Source organism: Stegodyphus dumicola, chromosome 3, assembly GCF_044657685.1.
Source record: "Stegodyphus dumicola isolate Sdum_Otavi_A_Nest chromosome 3, ASM4465768v1".
In the NCBI taxonomy this organism is placed as follows: Eukaryota; Metazoa; Arthropoda; class Arachnida; order Araneae; family Eresidae; genus Stegodyphus; species Stegodyphus dumicola.
Genome location: NC_140770.1, coordinates 56,712,271 through 56,725,404, shown reverse-complemented (window position 1 = coordinate 56,725,404; position 13,134 = coordinate 56,712,271). Strand labels below are relative to the sequence as shown.

At 33.0% G+C, this 13,134-nt stretch overlaps 1 long non-coding RNA gene across 2 annotated transcripts in view; it reads left to right on the top strand.

Annotated features, from left to right (window-relative positions):
• Nucleotides 1–10,200, top strand: part of LOC146997991 (uncharacterized) — a 51,159-nt gene extending 40,959 nt beyond the window's left edge. The window contains exons 1-2 of one of the 2 annotated variants that reach the window (XR_015040205.1): nt 1,017–1,148; nt 9,752–10,200. This is a non-coding gene — a long non-coding RNA (uncharacterized LOC146997991). Of the gene's footprint in view, nt 1–1,016; nt 1,149–9,751 lie in introns of those variants that run through there. The other variant, XR_015040204.1, reaches the window with a different exon arrangement.
• Nucleotides 10,201–13,134: the final 2,934 nt, after the last annotated feature.

Sequence of the window (13,134 nt, the reverse complement as noted above, 5' to 3'; positions counted from 1 at the left end):
CATAAGCGTTTGAGATTTACTTCGTAATTTTTAATATAGATATTTTGAGTTTTTATGTATTTTTGCCTTCTCGCGAAGTCAGAACTGAATTAATTAAATGAGAAATTCTCAATCGTCTGTGAAAAACTGTTTCTTTCTTGTTTTGTTTGCTTAATTTCTTTTATACATAGTTCTAGCTTTATTATATTATTTGAATAGAACATGTGGCAATGATTAGATAATTCTTTAAATGATATACATTTTGTGCATTCTGAGTTATAGTATGAATGAAATATAATAATACTGTTAAGTAAACCTAGCGCCAGAGTGTCGCTATGGTAAACAAAGTGAATTTTAAAGAATGCATTTATTATATTGTGGTTTATGCGCTGTCGGCGAAGTAGGTTTAATTCAATCTAATAAGTTTAAATAAAATGGAAAAAAAATGCGTATAATTTAATATTCCGTACAAGGAAGTCATGTGGCGTACACATCAGATTTTTTCTTTACATAAAAACTAAGGAAAAAACTTATGAATACTTCAGCAATAACTTCCACGTTAATTTAAATTGTTTCCAATGACCTCTCTATTTTAAAATTTTTTTCAATTTATATTTGTAACTTATTTTTAAAACTCATTTTTAGAATTTAAAATAATTATAGACAGAAAATTTTTGCCAGTAATCTATGCCTTTAAGAACGATTTTCTTTTGCGGAACTTGTACAAAAATGCACGCAAAAAACATTCCAAATCACACGCTATTTAAAAAAAGAGAAGAAAAATGCCATTAAAATATTTTCCAAAACGAGATACGGATCTGGGAGGAGAAAATAGGAACCCCCCTTTACCAGCACTATTACATACACGGTTAAATATGATGAAATATGCACGCAAGCATGCTCTTTTCATCACCTCTTCCTTCGAATATTTTCCCCTAGAGAACGAAAAAACATTTTTAAGAGTTTACTCCAGGGAAAGTTTTGATTTCTAAATTAAGCCTCTTTGTTTCCTCCGCTATCACCGGGAAGCGACGTGAAGAAAAGGAAAGTGAAAAAAATAGAGTAAGAGTTCGGTCACTGGTCTAAAACAGACGATCGGTTTGGTATAAAAGCGATGGCCTCGCCCACCACACACCCATCAATCGCATCAGCTCCCAGACCGTTCTCAGGTAAAACATTCTCTCTCTCTCCCTCTTTTTAAAGTATTGTTATCACATTTTTAGATAGATTTACTTTTGCAGAATTGTTAGTTATAATCAACTGAATGCGAGGTGATGAAATTTTTATTGATAAAGAAATTTCAGTTAGCCCTTTCCAAGTGTTTTCCCAAAGGTACAAAAATGAAAAATTTTTGATGGGTACTATAACCATTTTTGAACCCATACTTCGATTAAGAATTTTAAAACATGGTTTTATATTGCATCGAGGATTTTTTTTTTTAATGTTTACAATTTTTTTAAATCCGTTTTTGACCTCAGCTATAACTGTTCCCATTTAAGAATATTATTAAAAATTCTTAGACTGTATGCAAATGGTTATTTAATAATAAGGTATATAATATGCAGCATGTTCAGGAATAGGACTATTGAATCTTGCTAATCTCTCCAAAAACTTGAGACTTGAATGTGTAATGTTACCTTCCGTTTTGATAGTTGGAACACTTTGAGTTCTAACCTAAAACATGAAGGTTTATAAATTTTTTAAATCCGTTTTTGACCTCAGCTATAACTGTTCCCATTGAAGAATATTGTTAAAAATTCTTAGACTTCATGCAAATGGTTATTTAATAATAAGGTATATAATATGCAGCATGTTCAGGAATAGGATTATTGAATCTTGCTAATCTCTCCAAAAACTTGAGACTTGAATGATGGAATGTTACTGTCTGTTTTGATATTTGGAATTCCAACCTAAAAAATGTCAAACATTAGAAAAGTCTTTGGAAAGATTAGTTTTATTGACTTTGACGTGTGAAAAGCACTAAATGTTCTAAATCATTCGAAATTCGAAAAGCACCAAATGTTCTAAATCTTTAAAAGTGCGAATATCATCAACTGCAAAACACTTTTCAACATGCTCGGCGGGTCCCTTGTGGGTCCCTGCGGTGTGTTGCGGTCATTGGACTATACCCACACTGCCTATGGATAAACATTAGGATACAGGGTACTTCAACCTGACCTGACCTGACGTCTAATACGAGCGTTCATTAAAAAAAAAAAAGTAAACAAACATCTGAAAGCTTTCAGATTTTATATTAAGACTCAAAGGGGCGGTTTTTGTCAAAGTTTTCTGTGTTACTTTTATTTATTAAATATCATGTTTTTCGTATTTAAATCATAAAATTCAATTCAATAGCAATATCACTAAATATTTAAAAAAAACAGCATATATTTAGAATTTCCGATACACAGTCGTACAGTGTTGCCGTTGCTCGCTTTGAAATTGTTGAGTTTGTTAATCAAAAATTCGCTAACGTTTTATAAAACATGAAATATAAAATAAAATAAATTCCAAATTATGGCTTCCAGATACCTATATTCGGAATATGTAATAGTGCTGGAGGACTGCGTTATTCAAAATTCGATACTCTAGCTACCGTTGTTTTTTACAATGCGAGAAACATACCTACATTCACGCAGATTCTTCATTAATTAATTTCTTAAAATATAATATAGAGCTTTAACATTTGGTGGCAACAATTTGTAAAGTAAAACACAGTAGCAGACGACGTAATATGCCGAAATGAAATTAATAGCTCTTCTAGGCAAATTGCCTTATTGGGCTAAAAATAATAACGCTATTATTGCAATTTTTGCGAGCTTCGATTACTAGTATTTCCTCATGGCAGCCTTGAATGTTTACTCTTAATTTCATGGAAAGTATTTAGCTATTCATGTTTAACATTTATCTATGTTAACTTTTAAAATAACTTCCCTTTTCTTTTGATTTAAAGAAATTCTGGAAAATCGTAAATAAAATTGAGCTGTTACTCAGATACATTTCTGACATTATATTAAGAAAACGAATCTTATTAAACAGTTTCAATTATGTTTTTATGTGCTAAATTTCATATACTACTTTATAAGGTATTTCTCCCACCATCTTCGCGTGCCTTCGTGGTGTGGTGGTCTGCACACTGGCCCGGTATTCCAGAGGTCCGCGGTTTGATTCCCGGCAAAGGCGTTGTTAATTTTTCATCTTTCCTGCTTCCAAAATACCTAATATCTCTACAGTGGCGCCCGAACTAAAAGGGTGTTGTATGATGATTCTCCTCACCCAAGATTTGGCGATTGGGTCCCCTAAAACCACCAGTCGCCCTTTAAAAGGGGGGAGAATATAAAGTATTTCTCCCGCCTTCCTAGCGTGCCTTCGTGGTGTAATGGTTCTGCACGCTAGGCCAGGATTCCAGAGGTCCGTGGTTCGATTCCCGGCAAAGGCGTTTAATAATTTTTCATCTTGCCTGCTTCTAATTAACCTAATGTATCTACAACTTTCTTACTAAATATGGAAGTATTTCTGAAAATTTCTTAAATTTGCGGTTTCTTAACGCTTTTAATATTAAATAAATATTTTTCGCATATTAGTCATAGTGTCATAGGGAGGATTTGAGACATTTGATATTCTAAAATTTGGAGATATTCGAGTACAAGGAAATTCAGGATTATTTCCTTCTTCAAATAAAAATTATCGAGAAGAGATATTATAAATAGATATTATAATTAAAATTTTTGGAAAATTAAATTTATTAAGAAATACGTATATTGCTGTTAAACTATGTAAGAAATTAACCAGTAGTTTCAGTTTAAAAGAAATATCAAGCAACTTGCGGAAGGTCGAAAGGAAGAATATCCAGCGCAGGCTAAGTTAATATCGCAGCAAAATTTTTCAACATTCAAAAAGAGATCACCGATAATGTTTTGTAATTTCTTTCAGTAGGAAATTATTTTCGCAGATTAGCTTTTCTGATTATGTAACAGTCTGAGTTAAGCTATTTACCTTGAACATAAGCTTAAAATCGGATTCAAAGACCTCACAGCTTTTTACTTACAGGGATTTTCAAACTTTCCTTTAAGTTTTTAACGCCTCTTGACAAATGCTATTGTTTTTATTACGCAAAAGCAAATTCAAGGCCTGCCCGCATTAAAATTGAGTTTCGTGTTATAAAAGTACATTTCTCACCAGCCTAATTAAACGAATTCTTTAAAAACAAACTGTTCCTTTTTAATAACCCTTTGTGGCATTTTGTAGTATTTTAATGTAACAACAAAGGTTCTATAATGTAACAATACATACATTCACGAAGTTAGAATAATTCGAGGAAATAAGTTTAAATGATGTGCAGGCAAACATGTGTATAATTTAGTAGGTCGTACAAGGAAGTGATGTAGCGTCCACCTGAGATTTTTTAGATTTAACTTGAGCATAGTGCGATTTAAAACACATATATATGTATGCAGTTTTATGAGTTTTCTAAATCGACAAAATCCAATGTCCACTGTTTTACTTTAAGCGAAGAGAAGTTCCATTTTCGCGCAAAAATTCGGTAGGTTAAAAATAAAAATTTTATATGCTTGATGAGAATTGCAGGTAATATATTCGTGTTTTATTAAATACGCTTTAAGGCCTATATTAAGTAATTTGTTACTGAAAAGCTAGTAAAAATTTTATAGTTGTAATTACTTATATGTAATGCAATATTTTTCTAATATATATGTAAGGTAACGATACGATAGCTGTTTTAAAAAAGACTAATTGGCAACCTCAAAATTTGGTGATCTCCCCCTAAATTCATTTGTTCTTCCAAATTCGAGATCTTTCCATGTTACGTAACGCTTGATGCAGATACTTCCTGCCCAATCAAATAATTGTAAACTAAAACTTTCTCTAACTCGAACTGAAACTATTGACTCCCTCTCTTCTTCGTCTGTGTTGCAGCGTTCTCTATCGCTTACGCTTCTCTGCTGGCAAGACGCTGCTGCTTATTTGCCTAAGATGACGTTGTACTTTAAAATCCAATTTATTGTATTCAACTATAATTGACAAATATCTTGTCTGGAAAAGAATGATTTGATATGCCTAAAAAATAAAGATTGTGATTCTTCAAGCTCAGTTGTGCTAGATGCGTCATCATACATTTCCATTCATCCCAACCTTCATCCATTACGGCCTTCACAGTCATCTACTCAGTATCGAAAGCTGTTAAAAGTTCCAATGCCTTCATCTACGTATTTTAAATTCATAACATATATATATGATAATTTGTAGATGATGATTTGAGGAACTGACGATAGCTGTATTTTAGGATGCATTGGAGTGAAGCCACCACTTATTTTATAATCATGGTTGAGAAGATAGATGAGTTATAGATGCTGTTGACGTACAGATAGGATGCGTAGTAGTTGAATCTACAGTCCAGTCAAAAGTAGTTGTAGATTCACCACATAGTTTTATTTCCTGATTTACCACATTTCGAGATTAAACGGAGAAATGCGCTGTATGCTTTCGCACATCAAAATGAAACAGGAAATAACTATATATTTAGCAGCTGCGGTATTTATAGAGTTGAATTATTTGTTTACATTTTTGGACTGCGATTAGACAAGAGCTTACCGCATTGCAGATGACATAATGCAAATTAGTTCTCAAGCGAAGCAGTTTAGATTCCAGCGTGGGGCCATAGGAAAATTAAAATCAGGAATTAAGAGCATAAATGCTAAAATAAAGTTAGTCATTTTGAGATTTTGAGTGACATATTTTATACCTTATATATATATATATTTCAAATTTCAAATTTTGAACATCATAAATAATTCTGATTACATAGCTATTATTTAAAAAAATTTTCTAAAGCATATTGGTTTCTTTCAGAACACGAGTTTTAAAATACAGATCTTTATTTACTGCTTCTTTTCACTTTTTTATTAGTCCAACGGGCGTTAGCCCAGAAAGGCTATTAATATCGTTTTGGCATTTTGCGTCGATTCACTTTCTGCGTTCATTCACTTTTTAGACTGTTGCCACCAAATATTACAGCCCGGTATTATATTTAAGGAAATTAAATAATGAAGAATCTGCATAAATGTACGTATCTTTCTCGCATTGTGGTAAAACAACGGTACCTAGAGCCATCAAATTTTGAATTAACGTAATCCTCCACCGAATATGGGCATCTGAAAGCCCTAATTTGCAATTTGGAATTTGATTTATTATCTATTTCATATTTTGTTATGCATTAAAGAATTTTTGATTAACAAACTCTATGGATTCAAAGAAAGGCAATACTGCGTAAAAGAAGAAAAAAAAAAAAAAAAAAAAAATTGGGGGGGGGCATTTTTATCTCCATCTTGCGAGATTGTGTATCTGAATTTCTAAAGATATGCTCATTTTAAAATTATTTTGTGATATTGCAGTTGAATTTTATGGTTTAAGTGCGAAGAACCTGATACTTAATAAATAAAGGTAACACACAAAACGTTAAGAAAACACTCTTTTGGGCGTAATGTAAAGCTTTCAAGATTTTATTAATTTTGGTTTATTTTCGTATTTTACTATTACTCTTTGACTTACTTTACCTTTAGATACTACTAGTTTTTCACTTATTAATCTTTATTTACTGCTATATTTTGACTTTTATCTTTATTTACTGCTTTATCTTTATCTTTATTTACTGCTGCTTTTCTTCAAATTTATCTGTAGTTAATAAAATGTTCTTTGGCTTTAAAAACGTTAAAAATATTAAATACTTTGCTATTAGACGTACTAAGTGATGAGAATTTTTTAAAAGCATTTTCGTTAAAATTTTAGGGTAAAAGGTAGAATTATAGGAGTCATAAGGTTATTTTGCAGCAGGAGATGGGAATATGAAAGGCCCTGGCCAGGACTGGAACCCTGGACCTCTCGACTACGTGTCGAGTACGTTCCCAGTTACACAAAGAAGGTATGCGGAAAGGAAGGAGAAAATACCTTATATACTCCCCCTTTTAAAGGGCAGATGGTGTTTAGGGAACCCAATCACCGAGCCCTGGTGGTGACAAATTATCGTCCACCAACTTCTAGTTCGGACGCCACTTGTAGATTTATTAGGTTATTTTGAAGCAGAAACGTGAAAAATATGTAACGCCCTTGTAGGGACTCTAACCTGGACCTTTCGAATGCGTGCCGAGTATGCTCCCGATTACACTATAAAGGCATGTGGATAGGAGGGAGAAAATATTTTATACAATTTACGAAAATCATAATTTTTTGAATGATTCACTAATCTGATGCGACACACGGAGATTTCAATATTGTTCAAAAGGCGAGGAAATCAATTGATGATATATCAAAGAATGAATTTTGATTGCCCTTAGTTACCAGGAGATTTCGCGAATCTGAGATCAAACGAATGTAATTTTTGTTATTTTGGATAAAAGTATTTGTAAAGTTATAAGGAGGATACGAGTGAATATTCATATAAAATTAATTCCACTTTCGGACATCTCACTTTTTTTACTCTTAAAAAATTCTTTACTTCTTTCAAGAAAACCTTTTTTTTTTTTTTTTTTTTTTTTTTTTCAAAATTCGTTAAAACAGTTCATATTTGCGATCTTCTTAGAGCATGAGTATCTCCCAGCTGGAAATTCGCGCTGATAATAATCTACGTTCGCAAATTAAGAATTATATCAGAGGGAGTAAAAGTATAATGTTTACTATACTAAACTTGAGAGAAGCTTTATATTTGAAATCAGTGGATTTCAGATCAAATATTAAAACTTCTAAAATTTTTTCACTAAACATCTCATAAATTTCTTCTTATAGAATATCAGTATCTACAAGCTGGAGATTCGCAAAGACTAGCAATAATCCACATTCACAAACTAAGAGATAACAAAACTCAGTACACGATCATATAGTTAGGCATTTTATTCAGAACTGATTTCCTTTCTCTTACAATCATAATTTTAGCCTTTTCTTGTATGGTGGTTGAAATTAATTAATTTTACTCCTGCATAAATTAACGTAAACTTTACTCAAACGATAGTATCATATGTGCCGTTAAACACATCTTTATGAATCGCCACGTTATATTATATTAGTGGGGAATCCTATTATCCGAGCGACCTTGCAAGTATTGCTGTTTCAGAGAGAATAAGACGTGAGATTGAAGAACTCCGAAATAATACTATATAATTAAGACCGTATAGGATGATGAACTTTTTGACCCGTTTAGAAATTTCTGTAGGAAATATATTGTAGAGACATTAGGTATTTTGGAAGCAGAAGAAGTGAAAAATAAGCAATACCTTCGCCGGGAATCAAACCACAGACCTCTGGAATACGCGCCCAGCGTCCTGACCGCTACACTACGTAAGCATGCTAAGAAGGCGGGAGAAATACCTTATATACTAAATATAATTAAATACCCCCTTTAAAGAGCGACTGGGGTTTAGGGGACCTAGTCGCCAAATCCATCTCGACCCTTGCGGCAAATGAGATGATTATTACCCTCTGTGGGGGTGCTTTTGACTGGCTACAGCCCACCTCCCGCCTATGGGGATCAGGAGTCAGTTCGTGTAGGGCTTTTTAATATAGAAAAACACGTAATGAAACTTGCCTTGACCCCTGGCTAATTTATGTGACCAGTTTTTAGTGTTTATAAGTATTTGCTTCATTATTTTATTCGTTAGAAGGTATATTCAACCCTATACTTATATTTCAGTACAGAATAATGGTCTTTGCACCATCTAGCAATGCGTTTTATATTATTGAAAGCAATATCCCTGTGTCCCTAGACGATCCATCATGCATATATTAAATGTAAATTCAATTTTTGATAAATGCATTACACAATAACGGCCAGTTTCTATATCCTCGGGCTAATTTTTAAGTTATTTCTTGATGCCACGAGCTGCATAATGTGTTATAAGTAACTCATATTCGGGAATTCGTCCAGGAATAATAAACATCCACCATTTGAAGATTTTTGTGGCCTTTATTTTAAACCTTCGTAAACAGATTTTTTAGTAGAACAATATCGGGGGCTAAAAGTAAGATTGCACAATAAAATTGAAAATACCGTCATAGCAACTTCTTTCCTCTAGTTTATCTTATTTTTTAGCTATTTTATCTCCTTCTTTTTCTAATTTTATCTTCCAAAAGTCGAGGTGGGAAAATTATACGAATAATTTAATTTGGGAAGAACGGATAAACTATAGTTAACTATCGCAATATTATTTGCAAACCTAAGTTCCAATAAGAATGCATAGTAATATTAACACTGCAATATCTAATATGGTAACTTCCTTTTTACTTTCCTGTAATTTGCATCTCGCCCGTTTTTATTGTTGCCTCTGTTATCACTTAAGTCCCAAATCATGCATAAATAACTAGAGAAAGTGAATGTGCAGCTAAATCCGCGAAAATCGTAGATTCAAAGTACGTGTTTGCTTTGTTGTGATAGGTCAGTTCTTGTATGAGGCTGGCATAAAATTCAAAAGTTGGAAGGGGAAAGTTCGGCGTGACCTTAGCAGGGAGTTTGAGAGGATTTGTCTCTAATAGTTAGACGACAACAATCACTACGTGAAGGAACCCATTTTTAAGATTTAGGGGAGCTCATTCTCTGAACACATTTAAGGAATGGGAAAATCACGCGAATATTTTTTTAAAATTTCAGAACCTGGAGCTGAAAAGCTAGTGGAGAAATATACGCGAGGAAATACAATATTTTAAATATTATTCATTACTTTATTAATTCTTTTATTTAATCTTTTACTAATCATTACTTTATTTTCAGTTTCAGAATTAAAATGGCATCTACTCAAAGGTGGTCCTGCGTTTTGATTGTGATGGTTCTTTTGGGCACATTCCTTGTTGGCCCTGCTTCTGCTGGTCATATGGGTGGAGGAGGCGGATTAGGTGGTGGAGGACACCACAAACACGGACACGGTTCCAACATTGTAGAGCTTCTTGCAGCTGGTCTTGTTGCCAAGATGTTATCGGAGCATAAACATCACGGGTGTCACCACGGATGAGTGACGATATGTCTATTACATTTACACGTTCAAATATTGTATATAAGTTATAACTACATATTAATACTTTTATCATTGTATATTACATCCTTCATTTTTAGATTTAGGGATGTATATATATATATATGTATTTATACACATGACGTTATGTATAATATATATATACACATATTCGTATGAAAAATAAAGCTTTATTTTTGTTATGATGAAATATGATGGATGTGTTTATATGTTTAAGATGAAGAGAACTGAGCCCTGTAGGCGAAATAGAAACCATTTGAATTTTTATTAACTTAGAAATAACTCTTAGAAATTTTGTTTTGAGCCATCTTAAACTGTAAATTTTCTATAATCGGAAACGTTAATTTCGGAAATAAAATCAAAACAAAGAATGTTTCCCTTAACTTTGATATCTAAATCTATCCTTTCCAGATGAACACGAAGGGTTTAAAGCTGTTACATAGTAAGAAAACTACATTTATGTATTTTTATGAAAATACGCTAATCGTGTAATATTTCAAATATTTGTTTTTATGTGTAATCAGGAATGGTATCATTAGGAAAAACATGTGTTTTGGAGCTTTATGTAAATACAATACTGGCCCCCCAAAAAGAGGAAAATGATTTTCAAAGTTCATGTAAATACATACGCATCAAAGTGTTTAGATATGTGTAAGATAATTTTCCGATTATCCCTTAATTTCAATAATATATAATTAATGTAACCATTTTCTGCAGAGACGAGGACGAACTAACAACAGTGTACACCAGTATGCTTATAATATTTTAATATTTTTGATAGTTTTTCAATGGTATCAAGGTTTTTAGTAAAATACACGGCGTTTATAAACCCTTTCAGCGTTATTTATCCTGACGAATAGACTTGACTGGGATTTGTTTGATTTCTCCAAAATACAAAGTAGATGTGAACCAGTTCTTGTGAGAAAATCCTCCATGAAGGCCTCCTTAGGCAGAAAATACTTGAGTACATTGCCTTAATTGATTGAACAAATACATTGTAGTTCAAATATACAATCAGTATTTCTTGAATGGCCATAGCATTAATATGTATAAAAGAAAGAAACATAATAATACAGAGCATTTTTAATCTAAACAGTTATTTATTTCCATTGAAAATTGCAATTTGTTATAATACAAAATGAGTTTTAAAGAGAAAAATTGAAGTTTCATTATGAGATATTCTGTACTGCATTGAAATTGCAGTACCAAGAAGGAAATGTAGTAAAATTTTGCAAATTGGCAAGATTGGGATTGTTGAAATTATTTCTTTTTCCTTCCGATGGAATAAATTTTTCTTTTATTATTTATCGTCTGTCGCCAACTAGGTCACGTGACCGGCGGCGGAGAAAAAATTTAATAACCCTTTTAGTTTGGTTTTTTGAGTGTGACGCTTGAAATGATCTGTTTTTGGCAGCATAGCGGTAATCAACAATTATAATAATTGTTCTTGAGAAAACTAATCTTGGCTCTATGATGAGGAAATTTATATTATATGTAAATTTCGTGTTTTGAATAATGTAAATAATGTATATAGGCTTTTCATTAAATATTTCTGTGTTTCAACTGGAAGTTCTTATTTTCGAGTTGAGTCTTTACGTGAAAATGGTATATCGACTCTTGATATACTCGTATATTCTTGATTAAATTGATGCTCTCCCAACTCGTGAATAAAAGATAATCGTGAATCGTGATCATAACATTCAAGTTTTTACAAGTGTAGCTAAAATATTCATATGGTCAAATTCTTAAACTCCTAGCTTCCAGCTCGTATATGTGGTGACAGCTTAAACGACAGAAAACATGTTAGAGTGCAAATTTTTACCGCCACATAAGATTTTAAAAATTGGATTCAGTTTTTGGTTTGATAATGAGATGACTGCAACTCGTCCATGAGACACTTACCATCACATGTTGCAAAAGGACAGGGTAAGAATCTTGCAGTTGAGATATTCTGGTTTACCGTTACTTTTCAGTTAGCTTGTTCCTTCAAATTAAATTTATTTAGGTATCTTGGAAATGCACCATTGATTTAAGAAGAAATCCGACATGTATCCCTTTTCAAAGACTTTGGACGAAAAAATTGGCATTTGATTTGAATTTGCTCGAAGGATACAGCATGACAAAACAGTCCTCAGACAATGATTATTAATTTAATGGTACTTGCACAATCTGCAGGGGAAAAAAAAAAGAAAAAAAGAAAGAAAGTTCTTTATCTCCTGTTCTACTGGGCTGACGAAATGTAATTTGCGTTTTTCATGTTTCGAAAGCGCGATTTAAAATATTAGATTTATACATAGCTTTGTTCTAATATATGTATTTTGACAAAACATTTTCTGAAATGACATATTAATTTTTATCATGTGCCGATTCTGCCACTCAAATTATGCCTAGAAATTAAATTTTGTAAAATTTGGTCAGAAACTTAGCAAGAAATTAAAAAACTTATCTTGAGGCACTATCTTCAGTTTGTGCCAGGAATAATTCTCTTGACGAAATTAAGCTATAGTAACCTATTTTCCTTTCCTTTTTTCATTTTGTCCGAGCGGAAACAAAGTTGGACCGTTCATTCATTCAAATAATGGCCCACCAGCGGCCCAGCGGTAAAGTCGCTGAATACTGGTAGTTCGGCCCGAAGTTCGAATCTCGAGAAAGGGCTGGCAGCATGGGTAATTTTGAAGTTTTCCCAATGTGTAATGCGTATACGAGCCAGTTTCCCTTAAAAAGTCCTCCATGAGGGCATCCCTTCCCTTAGGCAGATAGCCCTCGACGCTTTGCCTTAATCAGATAAAACCAAAAAACCAAACCAAACTACCCACCAGCGACTGAGCCGTAAAGTCGCTGAACACTGGTAGATCGTTCGGAGGTTCGAATTCCGAAAAGGGGCTGGCTGCATGGACGTTTTCTTGGTTTTCCTTAAGTGTAACGTGTATACGAGCTGGTTTCAATTAAAAGGTCACGAAGATACTCCTCCTCTTAGGCAGATAGCCTTAGTGGTGCTTTGCCGTAATCTCAATAAACCAAACTAAACCAAACCTAACCTTTCCAAGTAAGTTCAACAAAGTGTATAAAGTACATTTGACGTTTATCTCTTATGAAAAATATGCCAAATTTCAAAACGCGCCAA